Below are 21,744 nucleotides of genomic sequence, written 5' to 3'. Positions count from 1 at the left end.
AACATGGCATGGATATACCCACAAAACTAGTATTCCTCCATAGACGCCTACTCTTCAACAAGTCAGAGCTATCCCCGCGCTGCCCCTACAATCATCCCATGTAATCTTTCTATCTCGCATACACTCACATTCTCTCTCTCCTCTCTCTCTTTAAGAGATAGTGGCTCTATTTTGGGAGAACGAATTTCATGTATGAAAAGTGCTTCATACATGTACCTATGAAGTTGCAAATTTATAGATGTGCTTACTCCATCTGTTCAATTTGATTCGTACTTTGTAAAAGTACCAATTCTGTAGCTATTTTGTACATTTTACTTCATGCTTATCGCTAGTGCAGTAGTTGGCTTAAATTCTTTGTTTTGATAGTACTGATGGATTCTTTTTACAATAAGTTAACATGATAAGTGGTAAAGTGCTGTTCATGAATATTATGTTCACTAAAATTAAAACTGCACTGCCCAGGCAATGCTGTTTATGCCGAATTCAAAAATTTCATTTTCTTATCAAACCATAGCAAATGGTAGTACATGTATTATCATCGGCTAAATTCACATTGTATTCATAATCAGAATAAATGTTTTGGTACATTCTTGAAAGACACAGTTCGTCATCTTTCTACTACGTGATAAACATCGAACTCTAGAACAATCTAGGTCACATATTTCACTCAAGTCCAAGTATTACAGAACAATATGATACTTTATTTATGAGATATCTTATAAAAATATAAGATATTTTATAAAGTTTAAAAAATATCTTCTAAGACATATAAGATATCTTATATGTTTTACAAGATATCTTATAAAATGTATGATATATATTATAAAATTTCTGTTATAAGATACCTTATAAAAGTTATAAAATATCTTTTAAGAGTTAATGAGATATCTTAAATCAAAAACGCTAATAAGACATCTTATAAAGTTTATATGAGATATATTTACTATATGATATATCTCGTATAAAAACATATTAAGATATTTTATATCTTTTATAAGATGTCTTATAAGATTTATGAGTTATCTTTGAAGAGGAATAAATGTAAAAACGGCGTACCATAAGGATGGTATGTAAGAATATTGTGTTGCTAAAATGTTGCAACTCATGTGTTTGCAAAATAAATTCCCATCAAATTCCATCCAGAAATGTCCAGTTTTTTGTTTGTTGGCTTTGTATCGTACTGGACTTGTGTCACAAATGTGTGCAGGTACGTGCGTGTGTAATGCAAAACAAACTTTATTATACATGAATGCACACACATATGTACACACACACGCACATATATACACATATACGCACATGTATGCACACACACACGCGCACACACTCACACCGTCACTCAAATACGCACACACACACATGAACACACACCCATTTTGCAAAATAAATGAAAAGTTGGCGTTTGGGACAGGGGGCTTGGGTGGCGACCATTCGTGCTAGGGTATAGCCTAAAATTGACGGCCATTAGTGTCCACCCTCACGGCACATTCGGTCACCGGGCGACCGCACGTATCGTTGTCAGGCGACAGAACGTGCCAATGCGACAAAACGTGCCGTAACAATGCATTTTCTCTGTATTGAAATTTGTCATCTATATATAATGATAATGGAAGGGTGTGAACAGTTTCGTTTAAAGTCAGCATTTTGCAAATGCTATGGTCGTTATATAACGATCATTAGAAGGTTGTAAAAAAAAAATGCAAGTCTCCAAACGAAAGGTGAAATAACGAACAGTGATTAATCTCATAACTCAAGTCTCCAAATGAAAGGTGAAATAACAAACAGTGATTAATCTCATAACTCAAGTCTCCAAATGAAAGGTGAAATAACGAAGTGGTTAATCTCATAACTCAAGTCTCCAAATGAAAGGTGGAATAACGAAGTGGTTAATCTCATAACTCAAGTCTCCAAATGAAAGGTGAAATAACTAACAGTGATTAATCTCATAACTCAAGTCTCCAAATGAAAGGTGAAATAACGAAGTGGTTAATCTCATAACTCAAGTCTCCAAATGAAAGGTGGAATAACGAAGTGGTTAATCCCATAACTCAAGTCTCCAAATGAAAGGTGAAATAACAAACAGTGATTAATCTCATAACTCAAGTCTCCAAATGAAAGGTGGAATAACGAAGTGGTTAATCTGATAACTCAAGTCTTCAAATGAAAGGTGAAATAACGAAAAGTGATTAATCTCATAACTCAAATGTTACAGCATTGGAAAAGTCCGTTTATTGGAATTGCAGTAATTGATTTCAGGAAATACATCGTCGAGAATAAACAAAACGATGGCAAAACGGTATCAAAGAAAAAACTAACTTTATTTCTCTGCGCTCAAATTTCGCACAAATCTAATTTTGAATTCTATAAAAATTCCACTGCTGTATATATTGCCATACAATCGTACCACAACATTTATTAATTTGAGTTCGTGGTAATAGATTGCCTATACATTAATTAGTTAGAAAAATAACTGTTCCTATTTCTAAACAGGTCAGCATTATCCCCTTTCTGGAGAAATAAGGGGAATGTGAGTACATTATCAGTCCCGCAACACCAGGTATGCTACTTTATCGCTCTTTGGACATCTCCAATTCTATTTCCAAGAAATTTTGCATGATTATTGTCTAAAGAATGGCAAAGAAACTATTGCACGCGATATTTTTTTAATGATTCTCAACACGTTACATCTGTGTACCTCGAAACAAATCCCAATTTATTGATAACAAACTTCGAGTTTGATATTACCCTGATATCTCATTTATCAACAGTTGATTCAATGTAGGGACCCATGGATTGTGCAGAATTCCATTGTCCAAACCACCATCAATGTCGTCTAGAATAGACAAAACAACATATTTTGTTAAGTCGAAATCTCTTTTTAAAATCTGTATCATTATAATACATGATAGGATCGAAGTCTGTTTCTAACATTGTGTTCTCTTCTTATCAACCTTTCTACAAGGTGATATCGCCAAATCTGTCCAGTACATCCAAATACATCAAGCTGGGTTTAATCTCCTGCGCACTTGGTTCATAATACGTAATTCTGAGCCGTTCTCACCTCAGCCACACCTGTCTGCAACGCGTAAATCTGGATTCAAACCCGGTATCATTGACTAGGGGTTTAAATCCGAGATACGCAACCGGCCATAAGCAAATGTAAATTTTGACGTTTTATTCTAAAATATCCTTTTTCATTTTGGAGAACATTGCTTGATCCGCCTCTCTTTAAGTTTGAAATGCGTAACATTTAGATAATGTTAAAATCGCAATGAATCGATTGACCCGTGGGTCGCAATCAGTCAATTCCTCATTGTAATGAGTCAGATTTAATTAACGTCAATATTACATGTTATTCTAGATTTTTATATAGTTTTGACCATTAGAAGAAACAAAACGCACATATTACATTTCTGGTAGGTCAAAAGTGTAAAGTGAAGATAACGAACAGTGACCAATCTCATAAATCTCATAAGCAATACAAAATAAATAGTTGGACAAACACGGACCACTGGACACACCAGATGTGTGTTGTGTGATGTCAAAAGTATACACACGTTCCGTACATTCTGTCTGCGTGTCTTGAAGTTGTCTGGCTCACACGATTAGCCTAAACGTGGTTTCTGTTACCAAATTTTGTTATACGTTTTCAAAATTGAAAAATAAATTACATGGCAGAGCAAAATGATTACCTTCACGGTCAACTCTTCGTTTAATCCTTGCGCAGTTTTTCTTTAATTAAAATTTAAGTTCCTTTTAAAAACATGGATGTTTCTCTTATACTAGTATTTTGTATATGTACAGTACTAGATTGTTCAACCAAACTTAAGATTGTTAGTGCTATCATTCGATAATATTTAGAAATCTACATAAGTCTTCTAATCTTCAATAAAAACATTGTATTTGAAAGGTCGGTGTCTTGTTTAAATATGTAGTCCGTAATATCTTAGCTTGTAGACGCTTTATTCAATGAATAGGAAATCTAATTGCATAAACCATTGTTAAACGATTTGTAAATTTCAGGAACATAATATATATATCACTGATATTAAAGTGTGTTGCCATGATACAATTGTGTTGTCATATTTTAGAGAAAGTTATGCTATTCACATTAACAAGTTTATGTACTGCTTAAACCTAGGCCATAACGTAATTTCAGAAGTACGTAAACCTTGGGTGGTGACTAGTCTCAGTAGTACAGAAACCTTGGGTGGTGACTAGTCTCAGTAGTACAGAAACGGTGAGGTTTCAACAAGTTTCCACTGCGTAAACCACCGGGAATCGGGGACAGCCAATGTTTGCATACTCCATAAACCCTTATAAATTGGACGTTTCCAAGCTGATACCTTGCGGAAACCATCTTTTCGCTTAAGTCACTGAAAAGTTTACTCATACTTTCCGCACTATTGATACTATACTGTTCATACAGTGCATTGTTTAATCAGTTTGCATCATTCCTGCATTGGGTCCCAAAAATAAGTTAAAAAACCAATCAATTATTCAATACTTCGACGAATCGTTGTTGTCAGCCAAATTCAACGATTATCTATTCTAAAAAGTAATTGATACATAACGGCGAAAATTCAGAAATATTGCAATTTTTCAAATTTGAACCAAACCTAATCGGAACTATAAAAGAGTAGTCATAGAGAACATTGTAATCAGAAAATTACATTCCTTTGGTGTAAATTGGTTTACAAATTAAATGAACTTATAAAAATCTAATTTATTGATGAAAAGTCCATACAATTAGCAACAATGTGATTATTTTAGCAATTTCTATCAATTTTGATCGGGATCGGTACCTTTTTTCTCTCTCGTTCAATTCCAATCTAAAATGTATTCATATATCTTAATTGTGGCCATTTCATTTAAATTTTTCTTTTACATTTTCAAAACGTATGTGTGTAATATATCTTTTTTGTAATTATTGATATGTTTTGAAAGATTTTATCCGTAAATTAAAAAAAAACCATTTTGATAAATACCGTTTTCAGTTTACCCAAACCTTTTTTTCTAGAAGATAGAACGTGTATCTCAATCTTCTAAACATGTATTATTAGATATTCATACAATACAATAAATTACAGCGAAATTTAGACTCAAGAATCTCTTATTTACAAACAAAACACCTTTCTTACAATTCCGGAAAAAATCACAGAAAATCATATAAAATAATTGAGAGCCTGTACCACTGGTTCAATTGTGAAATCATATTTCATAGGAGGTGCTTAAGTGAGCCATTGAATCAAAGTTTAGTGTAATGGGCCACCTTAACATGTAACTTGTTATGGTAAAGCAATGTATCAAATATTAAATTAATATCTGCAAGCATGACACAGAAAATCCATGCTATTCTTCGAGTCCAAGGGTCATAACTCAGTGAAAATCAACGGGACAAATTTGATCTGTTACTTGTTATGATAAATCAAGGCACCAAATATTAGATGAATATCTACAAGCACAACAAAAAAAGTCCGAAAAATGATAATCCATTTTTTTTCAGTCAAAGGATCATGACCTTAAGACCCGTTCGACTTCGGGGTGTTGCTACATGTAAAACGCGGAGCAAAAAATAAAACAGAAAACGGAAGGGAACGTAAAACAGAAAATAATGTATGCAGTAATGTGTCACGAAGAGGTCAGCATTTAGGTTTATCATGAAAAAGGGAAGCAGAAATTATAGAAAGAGAGCGGGAAGTCATCCACAGAATCTACCGTTTCATATTCTTCATACTATTGCATTCGTATTTTAAAATCATTAGCTTGCCATAAAAATATTAATAAAGAAAAAATCATACTATTTTGTATTGCTTATAGGAGCTATGAGATTGATCACTGTTTGTTATCTTCACCTTGCAATGAAAAATGTTATATCCAATGCATACCCCACACCCCAACAAAACTGTGTAGAAGATAAAATATTTTTTCAAGAATTTTCCCCAAACAAAGCCTTCTTAATCGAACTTGATTTTATTCGTACTTCAGTTCTACATTTGGTTATAAAACAAGCACGTATCTATGTATCACATCAAATTCTAAAGCGAACGAGTCCGGTGTGTATGAAAGGTTGTCTCATTTGGGATGAATTTATGTGAAAGTTCGTATATTTACCGACATCCTGTGGATTAGTGTTGAACCCGAAGAGATACAGTGGGAAAGAAAGCGAAACAGAATTAATGAAAACTAGGGTTACGTTTACGATCCATATAAACAGATATGAAATAGCTAAAAGACTAACAGGCAATTTATGCTTGAATGCAATGAAAAAGTCATCCCATTATTAATCTAAATATTAAGATACAAATGTTTAGTTTAGAAATAAACTGCTAGATGTCCTCCCTATTTAGAATTGGAGTTCTGCGGTCACAAAGTATCTGTTAGTTAAAAATAATCTATCAAACACAAGATGTTTAACTTGCTGACATACTAAGATCCCCGCACCTCAGATCTCCAGATTTTTTCCGCATTTAAATGAAGGGGAAAATGCGGACGGGAGTATTGAGACTCTTTTTCCGGACACATTTTTAAGATGTGGAAATGAGGGAATATGAAGTTCTTTAACAGAAATGCAGAAATACGGAAAAATGTTAGTAAAAATGCATAAATACGGAAATATGTAACAAATATGCATAAATACAGAAATCTGTAATAGAAATACGGAAATGTGTAATAGAAATACAGAAATCTGTAACAAATATGCGTAAATACAGAAATCTGTAATAGAAATACGGAAATCTGTAACAGAAATACGGAAATCTGCAAAAAATGCAGAAAAAAAAAGAAAATTCTTCAATAAACTTCAGTTAAATTCTTATGGAAATATTTATTACATCCTAATGAAACTTTAAAAGTTACAATTCAAAGTTCTGTTAACAAATAAACAGATAAATTGATTCAACCAAACATCTGCAACCATGTGCAGTTCTTTGATTTGTTCACTTCGACACTTGTTCTATATTTGGTCATAAAATCACTCGAGTTTCATCCACAACAACTCCACCGGCCACCGTCATTTCATCCATGTTTTATGCATTTCAAAGGATCTGTATTCATATACATATTGTCGCAGTGAAAGAAAATTCACTTAGAAAGTCATGGTTGAAGGTACAAATTGGATATTTAAGTGCTATTTTTCGATTAAACGTTTTAAATATCCTCATTTTGGAAATATTCACAATCATTCATGAAGAACAGCTACAGAACAATTTATGAAAAAATAAAATAAAATTACAAATAAGATTAATTAGTAATAAAACAACCTACAGCTAGACCCCTTATAACCAGAGTGTTAAATTACCCACATGTCTCTAATTAATGGTGTCATAGTTATTTTGATAGTCAATTCAATATTGAATGGACACTGTAAGGAAGAATCCTAATGTCTATCTAGAGCAAAATTAACCAGTCTATAAAATACACTGTAAATTGCCTGTATACATACCGTAATATCTGCATTCTCCAGCTACATGTACATAAATTCTTTTTGTCAACTGTTGTAAAACGGCATTAAACATCAAATCCATTGGTTTCTTGTCTGACCTCATGACCTGGCTCCAGTAAATAAATTAATAACACACCCTATGCTTTTAAATTATGTTTCTAAGTTCAGAGCTCCGTATTTTTCCAGATGAATATTTTTTTTAAGTTCTGCATTCCTATTGCATTTCTAATTGAATATAGACTTAGTTCACCTTCCGGTATTTTTTTCAAAATGTTTTACAGATGTTTTCCTCATTTCCTTACTTTCGTAGTTTCATCCATTTTCCCGTCTTTTTTCTGCATCTAAAATACGGAAATTTATGAAAATCTGACCTGCGGGTCATGAATTGTCGTTGTTATATACATACTACACTCCTTGTTGTAAATATACACATACACGGTATTATGTGTAAATTTACATGTAAATGTGCGTTAATGATATTTTGCCAACGGGGTATGCTCTTTCCATTATTTACCAATAGGTGCCGCTGTTAGTTAACACATCTATGAATGCCGATATTTCAAAGTTCTTGCAAAACGCTTTGTAAATTCTTAGTACAAACGTTTAACTTCGCTTAATCAATTTATGATGCAGAATTTTAAGATAAAATTCTTTTACCCCAAATTTTGATTTTAATCATAATGAAATATTTTCTTTCAATATTTGGTGTTATCTTAGCTACATCAATCATTCTTATTCTAAAATTCTGTTCCGTTTTCCGTTCCTCGTTTTAGTAACATCTTCGACTTGGTCGGTATTGGACTAATGAAGGGGATATGATAATGAAATGAAAGGAATTAGAAATAGTTTATGACCGTAGATTAGTTACAGAAAGGAGGTTATCCTGTTAAAAAAATGTGAGAATTTTTTCATTGATATAATAATTGGTTTCTAAGGAAACGGCCTCCGATGTGTCCAATGTTGAAAAACAAAAATTCAGCTGTGGTAGATCCCAAGATATGCATTAAAACAAGCAGGTTGTGATTTGAATATATTTAATGGTCACCATTCATACAGTATGTGTCCGGATACTAACAGGTAAAATAAAATACATTTTCTATATGATTCCAATAAAAATAAAGAAAACTTTAGTCCGAATTTTCTCCGGAAAATGGCATTTCCATCAGATACATTTAAAGAAAAATGATCGGAAAGTTATGTTGAATATTATTAGACTTTTGAACGTTTTCTTTCATATCAAAGAAGATGTGTACAGATTCATGTCAAACCAATATATGGGGATGTACATGATTTGATTAAAAATATATTATCAACTGAACGTCGTCTGCCTTCTTTATAAATTTTACATCCAAATCAGTACACACAAATCAAAGTATTTTTTTTATATGAAATGCATTAACAAAACACAATGTGTTGACAGTATGCTCTTACTAGTGATTAATATGTGAAACTATATTTCGATAGCATGAAGACTTATTGAGATATTACAGACTTAATTCCTTTTGTCTTTGCATTTTGAGTGTACATTGTGAAGATTAACGCTCAAATATCGTAGTCAATATTAACACATTTAAATGTTTTAAAATTTCATTGAAAAAATACATAAAAGTACAGAACTTTAAAAGGAAACACTAATGTATTGAGAAACAACCAAACTGATTATATATTACAAAATCCAGAGATTGAGTGTCAAATGCGGTGATTTTCATAAAAGTTCAATTTTATGCCTAACCTTAAACGAGATGCAGAACAGTAGCTCTCTGAGAAAATATTGGGATAGATCAGAGAGCTACAGATCTACCCCTTATAAAAACTATCGATTACGTCGTAAACAAAAAATGTTGCATTTTTTTTTTTACAAAATAAAGTAAATTTTAAACTGTTCAATTTTTAAATATTGTACATATCCTCCACTTTTCATTCATATCAAATTTCTTTGGTGTAGCATACATCCTTAAAAAGTATGACTTTAATTAAAATCATAATCAATGCATCCCAAGACAACCACTTTCAATTTAGTACCGTATAAAGATGCTTTAAAGAGGAAATATTGTTGAAAATGTTTACCTGGGATTTTATTACGTCTGTACTATCTTGAACTTAACAACCCATTTAATTTTTAGAGAGCTTTTGGAATTGAAATGAAGATACCCACAAGCGTTAATGTTCGTGTGTTTTGTTACAAACAGAGGGGATCCTAATTCCGCCACTTTTCCAGTGCTACACAGTAAATAACAATGTTAATACATGCAAGAATACATATTAATCCAGAATACAAAATGTTGGTATAGCATTATATACAAGTATAAGTATTGCTGTAGTATCGCTGTAGTATTTTACAGTATAGCTTAATACAGACATGAAGTGTCATCTATCACTGGGTCTAGCTCGTTATAAATGTGTATGGATCTAATCATTCAAACGAAAAAAATCGGAGTCAGTTTATTTTAAAATCATCCTTCTGAAAAATATTCTTCAGTCTACTAGTAGTTGATATTTCGAATTTACCGAGACGATGGCTTTTTGTTTATGCGGATCATTACGATATGTTTCTCAAATTTTAATCGATCTAATAAAGATGAATGTAATAATTTAGTAGATGTATGTCATAATGAAAAATATTCCAACACTCTGCTTGACAAAAGCATAAACTATTGTCAATGACATAGGCATTACAATTTGTGGATCTTTGGTCTAGGTCTAACATTTGGATGTGAATGTCACGTTTTTTTCCAGTGAAATGAGAATTATTTTAAAACATGAAAACATTTAACCCCTCCCCTTTACACGGGATGAAACGGTGACACTTTTAAAATAATAAAAGAAATTTGGAACGAAACAATCTCAAAAGTGTTACAGTAGCCGACACTCTTTACAGTATATTAGCAGAGAAGTTGGACAACGTCAAAATGAAAAAGAAAAGTTGCAACAATTTGCTGTACATTGTGAGGTATTTAGAGAATACTGTTGATCCCCCTGGCCTCTCATTTTAGACCCTGGCCCCTAAAACTTGATATCGTCTTACAGTTATCTACCATAGTTGTTCTACCACGTTGAACAAAATATATATTCAGTTTCGAGATATTTGAGATAGTCGAATTTTTGGGAGCAGCATTCGAATTTCTTAGGAAGGAGTCGCAAGAATTATTTTGAACCGTGAATGTTATTTAGAATAGCGATATCAGCAATTCTTCTATGATGATTTACAAACAAGTTATCGTTGAAACGATAAAATAAAAAAGTTTCGTACATTAGTTCACTATAAATCCAGTATTATATGACGAACGATTTTCTTTATATCAGTAGTTGGAGAACGCTAAAACAAGCATTTTGCATCAATAATGCTTCAAAAATGCATTAAAGATTTCGAGATCTTTACAAACACTTTTGACCTCTCGGTCCCTAGTTTCAGCATCTGGTCCCTGAAAATTGATATACGTTAATATGTGTTATCACAATCTACAACGTTTGTTCTAAAACGGTTAAGAAAGATATGTCGGTTTCCAGTTAATTGGAATACACAACTTAAGACTAGCTCCGGAATTCCTTTAAAAGGGTCGTAAGATAACTTTAAAGCTTGCATACAAGTTAGAATCTTCTGAGCAATTGTTCTATAATGCTTTGCAAAATATTTTTCGGTGAAGAGGTAAAAAGCATCAACGTTTTGTACAAAATTTCTCAATAAATCCCGTACTACATAACCAATGATAAGCATTTTATCATATTAGATATTGCATCAAAATTGGTACCATATAAGTTTTACATTATGACCCCTGGATCGAGGCCTCTGCTGGTGGACTGTTAGTCCCCGAGGGTCTCTACAGCCCAGTAGCTAAGTACTTCGTTACTAGCTTGAAAATACGGATTTATATTTAATTGCTGTTATAAAATTAGAAATTCATTTCAAAATTAAGGATTATCTCCCTCGTGCATAGCTCTTATCCTTGGACGAATTTGTCTCCACTTTTTTGGCACGCTGTTTTTGGCTATATTTACCTCTAAAACTTCATAGTTATTTCGGATTTCAAATTTTTCGGTTGAGCATCACTGAAGAGACATTATTTGTCGAAATGCGCATCTGGTGCATCAAAATTGGTACCGTATAAGTTTTACATTAGAAGTTGCAGAACGTCTATACATACAAAGTTGCTTCAATAATGCTCCATAAATGATATAGATGTTGAGATATTTCTTTAAAAAATATTTTGCGTTTCTTTGTCCCTTTGTACGAGATTTACCCTTAATCAGAAATAGCAAACAACCTCCCAAACTGGAGTTAATTCGTGTCACTTCAAAAGATTAGTGAAATATGAAATATGTACATATCGGTAAAAATCACACAGCACCACACAATCTGCCGCAAGTTTTCCTCGAAATAAAATGTGTTATGTACTATCCCACTGTGATGCATTGGGGTTTGTGCCCTGAAATTAAAAGACAAAACATAAAACCACGTAAGAGAGAGATAGGGAGTTATGGTGAATGGAGTCGTATTTCAGTAAGTCCAACTCTTCCGATATTCTACAGATACAATTGTAATTCTCACACAATTGTGTAAAATACAATGACATTTTACTGGTGTTCTTATAAACATTCTGGAAGCACGAGTATGTTTCAATGCATATTTAAAATGATGTGTATTAATTCTCGATAATATCAGAAGTTAAGACAAATCGTAAACTTACAGTTTCTATTAATTGGCTACTTTATTTCCATGTTCAAACAAAAATTCGATTTTTTAAAAAGTCATTGCTAAAGGCTGTACAACTATTTTCTACAATGGCGTCGGTAGAGATGCAATAGGAGCTTGCGTAGCGCGAACTCTTGTGGAGAGCGATTCTTTAGCTCAAGTTTCAAAAGGTGAAAGTGTATGAAATATCAACCTTTGATTTAGGCTAGCAACAATGTTAAGAGGAAAATGGAGTACATATCAATGTTATAGATTTAGAAGAAGGGATACATGGTTCTTAATATTGTCTGAACTAATTACCTTATACCAGTACTTCAGAAGACTATCTCTATCTATGTCATGGCGTTCAGATTTCAGAACATGTTTTGGGCAAGGTCTCTTGCTAGTTTTCAAACGGGACACTGCTTCTTCACGTAGAAACATATCTTCATCTTCTTCCGTTATTTTCAGATCCTTACAAGCAAATCCTTTTTCGCAGTCGACTTGGTCATGGAATGTGGTGGTAATTTCGTTGATCATCTCTTCCACAACCGACCGTATACTCTTTGTTTCCTCTTCTTCCAGCTTGATAGTTTTAGCTAGTGTAAATACTTGTAACTGGATTGAAGTTTTGCTTACTGCAATAGCGATGTTGTGGTCTCCTCCTTCAACACTATAAAAGACAGCATTTTTAAAGAAGAGATCGTCTCGCAGGGATTCCCATTTCCGAAAACAATTAACGAACAGGCGATAACAGAAGAAATGGGGCAGGTAATTTCTAAAATAGAATACAAACAAGGGTGTCTTGTTTCCTTCCTCAATCATTTGCTTGTGTTCGTCTTTCAGATCCTTCTTATTGATGCTAGGGATATAATAAAACGTGTTTTCATTTTCCTTGTGACTCTTTCTTTTCTCTTCCTGAATCTTGACATTAGCCAGTATTCCGAGCTTTTCCATGTATGGCAGAATTGTGTCTTTGTAGTCGGTATAACATTCACTGTCATTTTCTTTCCATATTTCGCATAAAGTCGCATCAGACAATTTGCCGGCTTCTTCAAAATATTTCCATTCCTTCGTTCTCTCTGTAAAATGACGTACATGCGTTGGATCTGTAATGATAGCTTTAAAGGCATCTACAAACCATTGGACATCCAGAATAATCACATCCCGCAGCCCCTCGTCTGAGAAGTAGATGATTTGCCCTATTTCTTGATAAAACCGAAGCATGTCATCCATATTATTCTCATCTGAAAATTGAATTGTATCCATATCCAACAAGTCCTTTCTTTTGAGAATTTTCTCATACTTTTTTCTATGAGCAATTTGCTCAAAATACGACCATTGGATTGGTATTTTTTCTCCCCAGTGGGGAAGACTCGTTGCTGTCTGAACAATGCACTTCCTGACTTTATCGATGCTATCTTCTTGTTCTTTAGAGAGATATCTAGGTGGACACTCAACTTCGAAATACCTTTCGGGTGAAATAAGACCCCCTAATGTCTGTTCTTTAGGCAAGCATTTTTCCAACTCCTCATAAAACGGATATTCAATCATGCTACGGTTGGCAGGATTCTCGGGTTTTTTCACCTAAGACGAAAATGATATGATTAATATCAGACAATATTTACATCAAAGGCTAAACTTAATTCCATTTATTTACATGTGTTGATAAGACTGAATGCAACCTGAATAATATTATGTTTGTATTTTCTTATATCAAGTATATCTGGAAGTCCTTGTTTGTCCAACTCTTAATTTTGTATTCCTTATAGTAGTTATAAGGTTGATCACTGCTATTCTCTCATTTTCACTAGAAAATTGCAAACTCTATAATTTTTAGGTCCTGGCCCTATATCAAATTTAGATTTAGACAGGGAGAAATATATAGTTCACATGTTTTGAAAGCCAAAGTAAAGAAATAAATTACAAACTAGATGTTTCTGCAGCAGATGTCTTGGGTAACCATAATGAATTAAATATTTCATCCCCATTACGTAAATACCCGGTGTGGTGATTCCCAAATTTAAATCCCAACATCGGATGTTACTGAAAGTATAAGATGGAACTTCCTTCAACTAAGTATGATTTTTTTTTTGCATTTGCTTATGCAACCCACCTATTGAAATGTTTTATCAATGCGCAAATCAATCATCAATGAATTAAGAATTAAGTAAAATGGGTGGAATTTTGTTTTATAGTTTACTTTAAGGTTACCTGTACAATTCAGGGGTCAGCCTCTGATTTTGTTTAAAAATACAATTTTCGTGAATTTATTTCGAAGTTTCCCGTTATGAATTGTAATCATTTGGAATATGGTTTATATTTAAATCCATGGTAGTCCATGAATGTAGAGTTATGAAAGAAATTTGCAAAATTAATGCAAGTCCGACGTACAGCGAAATGTTCGAGAAAAACATGCAGCACGACAACTTTCCGTGTCAATACACAGCGAATTGATATACTTATGAATCTCATGATGCGTATAATATCGGTCTGACGCAATGTTGTTGTTTATCATTATGCATTAACATTAAACTATCTGTGTCAATACACAGCGAATTGATCTACTTATGAATCTCATGATGCGTATAATATCGGTCTGACGCAATTACTTTTTTGTAATACACTGCTGCCTTGGAATTGATATATTATAATCAAATGGACGTTAGCTCATCACATTTCTTACTAGATACATTGCAGAACACTGATTATGAATTAATATGATGATCATGACACTTGTTCCAGTATTAAAGTAGTTCCACCGTCATATGACATATCAATATCAATGGTTGAAATTGGGAAAAAAATGTATTAACTTCCACTCAATATAGTTTAATTTCTTTAATTACCTAAGAAAATGTGTATGTTGCCCCCTTTTTTAAGATGTCAGATACATAAAACCAGATTAGTATATGTTAACATAAACAAATCCGACATTTTAGTAAATCAAGATGATAAGAATTGTTTTACTAATATGACCACATTTTTAATGTCAACAGTTTACACAAACGTTTTATTTGTAAATATGCATAAATGAATTGTGAATATTAGGGGAAACATTGTATAATAGCCATACGGTAAATTTATTGCCCTTGACAATATAGTTTATTTAATATTTAAAATACTGGACTTCTGAATTTTTTGCATATTAAAAGATGTAGTTAAAAATCACAAAAGAAGTATTCAGCTGTGAATGAAATCGCAAGAATTACATGTTAGCGTTGGATGGAGTATGGATCTCAATCATAGAAAATAAAAATGGTGTATCATGTTCGTCATAATTTAAGGGTACAGAGCAGAATTTAACTAAAGTCTAAACTTATCTTTAATAATTTGATAGTTTGCCAATACAACTTATCATTGGGTTAAATGTCTGCCCATGTTATACTGATTGTTTGGCCGTTGCTGGTACACTGATTTTGACTACGGATAACTCCGTTTACCTGATCAGGATACTGGGCTCGCGGCGGGCGTAACCGGTTGACCAGGGATGCTTACTCTTACTATGCACTTGATCCCACCTCTGGTGTGACCAGGGGTCAGTGTTTGCCCGACCATATCTTTTGTATTGCTTATAGGAGTTATGAGATTGATCATTATTCGTTATTTTCACATTTCATTTGTAATTGTTTATCTATGAAAAATATTAACTTTTTCACTATCAATAATTTATACAAGTTTTAGTTCATCCAATGAATACAATTCCTCTGAAAGATAGCTTTCTATCATGTGCAAAGCTTAATTTGATAAAAAGGGTTAATATAAAACGAACAGTGATCGTTGTGTAGAAACATGAAATCACACGACGATCGATGTACCTTATGAAAGGTATCTTATGAATTGATTTCTTTCCTTGTTAATTTATAGAAGCGTTAAAAGCAAACGACGGGAGATACCCAAATGATTCCACCACAGAACTAACAAAAGAAATAGATAAAAACAGACAGTTACTCATTGTATAAATAATATATCCTCATCTTACATCTAATTAAAGTTTGTTTTTTTCTAAAATAAATTTTTTTTAGAAAATTACAGTTGTTAAATGAAAGGTGAATAAAACAAACAGTGATCAATCTCATAACTCCTATATGAAACTAAAAGTTGGGCAAACACGGAACCCTGGATATAATATGTTTTGAAGGAGTAGGCATCCGTTATGAACAGATGACATATAGAACAAACTTTCCTGTTCTGCATATCTTAGCTATATTCTAATATTTAGCATCAGTATAAAACAAGATTTTTTTTAAAAAACTTGAATGTCCCCAGAAAATCGAATAACTGGTGCAAGGTGAAGATAACGAACAGTGATCAATCCCATAACTCCTTTAAGCAATACAAATAGATAGTTTGGCAAACACGTACCCCTGAATATATCAGAGGTGGGATCAGGTGCCTATGAGGAGTAGTCATCCCCTGTTGACCGGTCATACTCGCTGTGAGCCCTATATCTTGATCAGGTAAACGGAGTTATCCGCAGTCAAAATCAGTGTGCCAAGAACGGCTTAACAATCGGCATGAAACACGTCAGACAGCATTTGACCCAATGATAGGTTGTATTGATGAACTAGCTCGTTATAACGACCACAGAATTTGCGAAATGCTGACTTCAATCGAGGTTGTTGAAACCCCTGTACCATCAACTTGTTTGTCAGTAGCTTACCTCGATTTTAAAACTGTCTATACGCAAAACAAGCTGTTGCATATCGAATCAATTGAGATATGTAAACACCATATTCAGGTAATAATGGAATATTGCTACATAAATATGGGAAGTTGACGATGGAGAAGCTGAAATCATCCCGTTTGTCATACAGTTGAGTTGTCAGTTTGCCGACTTTGCACTATATGAGATACGTAACATCAACACAATCTGACTAATCTGTACCACCATCATGTTGCAAAATTGGGTATATCGTTTTTTGCTTTTGTTCAGTGTGCATTTATTTTTTTTCGACCATATCAGCAAACTTAAAGAAGTATTTCAAATGATAAAGGCAGTAATCACTGTAATATTTACATGTATGGTTCTTCTCTGGAACCTAAAACCCTTCCCCATCCTTAGGATGATAAAATTTACAATTTTGGTAAAGGACTGGTACTCTTTTTGAATATTAATTTAGTTTTAATTTAGTATCAATTGCATTAAAGATGATATAATTATTATTTGTTTCACAAATATATACTGTGTATACACATATACCTAACTTGGACCCGCCCTGGAATCCGAAAATATACCCCGGTGGGGATAATGAAATTCACAATTTTAGTATTGGCCTTCCTGTTTTACATCACTTGCAGAATATTTTTCTTAATTGGTTAATCTTTTGCAACTTGTGTTCCGTCCCAAAGTCCCCAGAGTGATCACACACTGATGTACGTTGGCCAGTTGCAGTAGGTCACCTGAGTTAACTCAAATTAAAACTGTTTCGAACGCGCAATCCATATATTGTCAGATTGATGGTTTGATCCACTGAGATAAAAATACATTTATTTATTTTCAGAAGACAAATAATATATCTCTGACATTCATTTTGATTCATTTGTGTACTTTTGTTTGATAAAACTGGGATGAGTTATTCTTCTTTCATAAGTGACATCTTACATTTTCCTTTTCTAGTTGGTCCCTGTGTGATGCTATCAATATCACCGGATTTGCTCTTGCACAGTCGCCGAATTTTTCTTTCATCTTTTTGTCGTCACAGTAGGTTTTGATGGATTGCAACCAGAAAACAAAATATTCTACAAAATCGAAAAAATGTGTTACCTTTAATCTTCATCTTACAAAATCAAATACCGAATATGGTAAATATCAAACAAAAAGACAAATTATTTTATTTCTACACATCAACTCGGAGAAAGCTCACATTGTATTTAGTACTTGGTGGTTGTTCAAAATATTCTCTGATAGATTGTATATTAAGCTAAAGGGCCATAAAACTTAGTTTCTTGTAACCTGGAATCTAGGATGTGTAAATCAAACGCAGTTTACCCAGGATTCAGCAGAGGTATAAATGTTGTGTGTTGCGTGATTGGCTAATATCTGAGTGAAATTATTTCGAATTGAAAGATATATTATAGAAATTTGAATTAATTGTTAGGATAAAAGATACTCCAACAAAATTGAGAAATGGCTGTGGAAATTACCATGATAGGGATGTGTTTGAAATAAAAAGTGTAATTTAATGCGGATTGCTCTGTGTTGTAAACAAGTACAACTATGATCTATAGATGCAACGGAACCCTATATAATTTTTGTCGTATTTTTCTTAGTACTTGGAATGAACTTTCAAATGTTGGTGGTAATTTCTTTAAAATTAACAAGTGAGATAGCCAATGGTTAGTATTGAGGTCTATATGAAATGGATTTGTACTATTTCCCCATTATGCATTCATTGTTTACATTATGTGCACATTTTATGAAAGAAAGATTTAGATAAAACACAATATAAATGTCTTAGTTTTGTGAACCTGAAACCTTTTTGGTCAAATCAAGTATTGACCACTGTAAGGATTCCATTCAAAATTTGTCGCGCTAATGTATTTTGTTCTTACTCGCGCGACACGTTCGTTAATCCAATATCAAATGAAAATTAAAATAAAGTCTAGAGTAGTTGTAATGGTAGATGTGGCTGACTATAGTTGTTACCTGTCTAGTAATGTTTTATAAGCTAACCATTCCCAGATGTTCTTGAATAATTTACTTTAACATAATACACGATCTTATTGGAAACTATTTAATTTTAAACAGTATTTTATTATGAATAACATAATAAGAATTAGGCAGCAGACAATGCCTATATAAGCCTTCTCCTTTAAGGTACAAGGTAAAGTCCACATAATTATACACACAAGAAATTACAATATATATATAGTTTAGTCAATCTAGCTCAAAAATGAGCAAAACCTCAAACTAATTGCAACAGAAATGAAATTTTGATTATTCATGCAAGAAAACACATGCAAACAACATATTAAAAATCGGCTTTTGTATTTCCATGGGAAAATTGGAATTTTGGGGTAAAAGGATGTGTTTTTTCATGAAAATCGCTAAAAACTGGAAATAGAAGAAAATGTCCATTTTATGTAACATACAGTAAAAATAAGTTTCATATCTCAAATTTCAACCTGGAAATGTTCGATTAATTTTTTTTACAGCAGAATAATTCTTTCCTTGACTGTAATTTTTGGGTAAAATCTCGCTTTTTTGAATATATTTTTGAATATAATTGTTAAAGATTGAAATTTTAAGAAGAAAACCCACATTTTGTCATACATTTGAGTCTACCAATAAAATATTGAAGTTAGGATTTATTTTAAAAACTGCTCAACAAGTAAGATATATAGATTATTGGCAATATATATGAAAAATACCATTTTAGGTAGGAAAACCTACCTTTTTCTAAAACAAAAATAGTGAAAAACTAGAAATGATAGGAAATGACTGTTTTATAGAAGATATGACATTGATCTTATAAATTTAAGAATAAAACGTCCAAATGCACAACTAAACTTTTCTGCACCAAAATTTATTTTCCCTTGCCGAATTTTGGGTTGAAATCTTCATTTCCCAACAAAAATCGTTAAAAACTGGATTTTGGAAGAAAATACTTTTTCCTGTCCATTAGGCATATATGAGTTACCGCATGAAGATTTATACATTAAAATAAACTGTTAACACAAAACAAGTGACCCTTCAAAAATGGTCTGTAAAAGATGACCTACATTTTTGCAGTTACTCCCCTTACATCGGAAGTTGGAGGCGCGCTTACCATTCCGGTCCTATGTTTCACATAAATACATGTAGTATTTTAAAACAAACAGTGTATAGTAAAGCTTACGTTACCAATTTGTACTACATCTATGACGAAACAAGGTTCAGTTTCTTCGATTTTATAAAGAAATCTTTAATACATGCACTTCGTCGAGTTTGGGAAAGACGGGGGGGGGGGGGGGGGGGGGGGGGGGGGGTTATAGCCGTATTTGATGTTTAGTTCTATCCAAATTATTGTGCAATTAATACCGAGAATTTCAGGAGTAATCTGTTTTAAAAACAATGGACACATATAATGAAAAGCAAAATGAATCAGGCACGCAGCATCGTAAAAAAAAAGGGGGGGGGGTGAAGATAATTTCACAATATTGCCTGAAAATTGACAAGTAAATTTTAATCCAAAGTTATAAAAATCCTTGATGGTGTGTGTGGTGGTGAGGGGGGCTAAGGTTGTTCTCTCAGTTCAATTTTACACTTCCGCTGTGTACAGTTCACGACAATGCTATTTTTAAAAAAAAAAAAAAAAAGAGGAGGGAGAGCAACCAATCTGTCTAAAAATCGACCTCTGTACGTAAAAATTTATCAACTTTGCATGTAATGATAAAAGGTGTAGAACCATTATTGCTACGTGCCTGATAATTATATAAGTGATCATTTGAGTAATTGCAGTACAGTTCAGTCCATGTTTTTACAAGTCCAACGGCTAGTGTCACAATTTGCCTTGCATTTACAGCGAAATACGTTCAAAAGTTTATCTGGCGTGACTTGTAATTTAGTTTTAACGGATACAAGAATTGCTGAAAGCAGTGATAAGCCCCAATTCGAAGGATCCAAATTAATCATTTCTTTAGTCCACTCTATGACTTAAAAAATTCTTGCAGTGCTCCTTTTCTGCTGTAGTTAGTAGTTAGTGGCAATGACTGAACTTATAAAAATGATATTGTGTTAGACAATTCTTCACATAGCAAATCTCCTATAAGTGTCTCTACGGTATTCCATCGTACAAAGTCGATATGACATCGACACCAGAATATATCTTTTTCTCTATAAAATCCTCATATAGGAAGGTGAAGATAACGAACAGTGATCCATCTCGTAACTCCTATAAGCAATACAAAATAGAGAGGTGGGCAAACACAGACCCCTGGATATACCAGAAGTGGGATTAGATGTCTATGGGCTATAACGGAGTAAGCAACCCCTGTTCACCGGTTACACCCGCCGTGAGCTCTATATCTTATTAAGGCAAACGGAGTTACCCTTATTCAATATCATGGTGCCAAAAACGGCCTAACAATCTATATGAAACAAGTCAGACAGATTTGACCCAATGATAGGTTGTATTGGCAAAGTAGATTGTTATAACGACCATATAATTCGCGAAATGCTGACTTTAAACGAAACAGTTGAAACCCCTTCACCATCAACATGTTTGTCAGTAGCCTGCCTCCATTTAAAAACTAATCATATACAGAATTTTTTCGCGATTTGTCTACATTTTGACTATACAGAACTTGTTCCGATGCCGAACATTCTTGACGTTGTGTCGCATCCTGTGGATGCATGTAGAAAGGGAAAGGATTGACAAACTTCGTTTCCTAAAAAGACGTCTGGTTTTAACGATATTCTTCACTTATATTAGGGGCAAGATAAAAAATTCAATGTCTCACAAAAAAACTAAGTTCACATAGTTTTCACCAAGAACCCCCCCCCCCTTTTAAAACTTAATATGACAAATGTTGAAACTAATCGAATAACAAGAAAAGAAACGTACGATTATAAATAACACTCTGTATACCTTTTCTACTGTTTATTCACAAATGAAAGTGTACATTAAATCTATTAAATGTTTATTAA

The 21,744-nt window shown here is 33.1% G+C and overlaps 1 protein-coding gene across 1 annotated transcript in view; it reads right to left on the bottom strand.

Annotated features, from left to right (window-relative positions):
* Positions 1-21,744, bottom strand: part of LOC125673012 (uncharacterized) — a 1,263,960-nt gene that overhangs the window by 1,127,005 nt on the left and 115,211 nt on the right. The window lies entirely within an intron of this gene.

This window comes from Ostrea edulis, chromosome 3 (assembly GCF_947568905.1).
Source record: "Ostrea edulis chromosome 3, xbOstEdul1.1, whole genome shotgun sequence".
Classification (NCBI taxonomy): Eukaryota; Metazoa; Mollusca; class Bivalvia; order Ostreida; family Ostreidae; genus Ostrea; species Ostrea edulis.
This window is presented reverse-complemented; position numbering and strand designations above follow the sequence as displayed.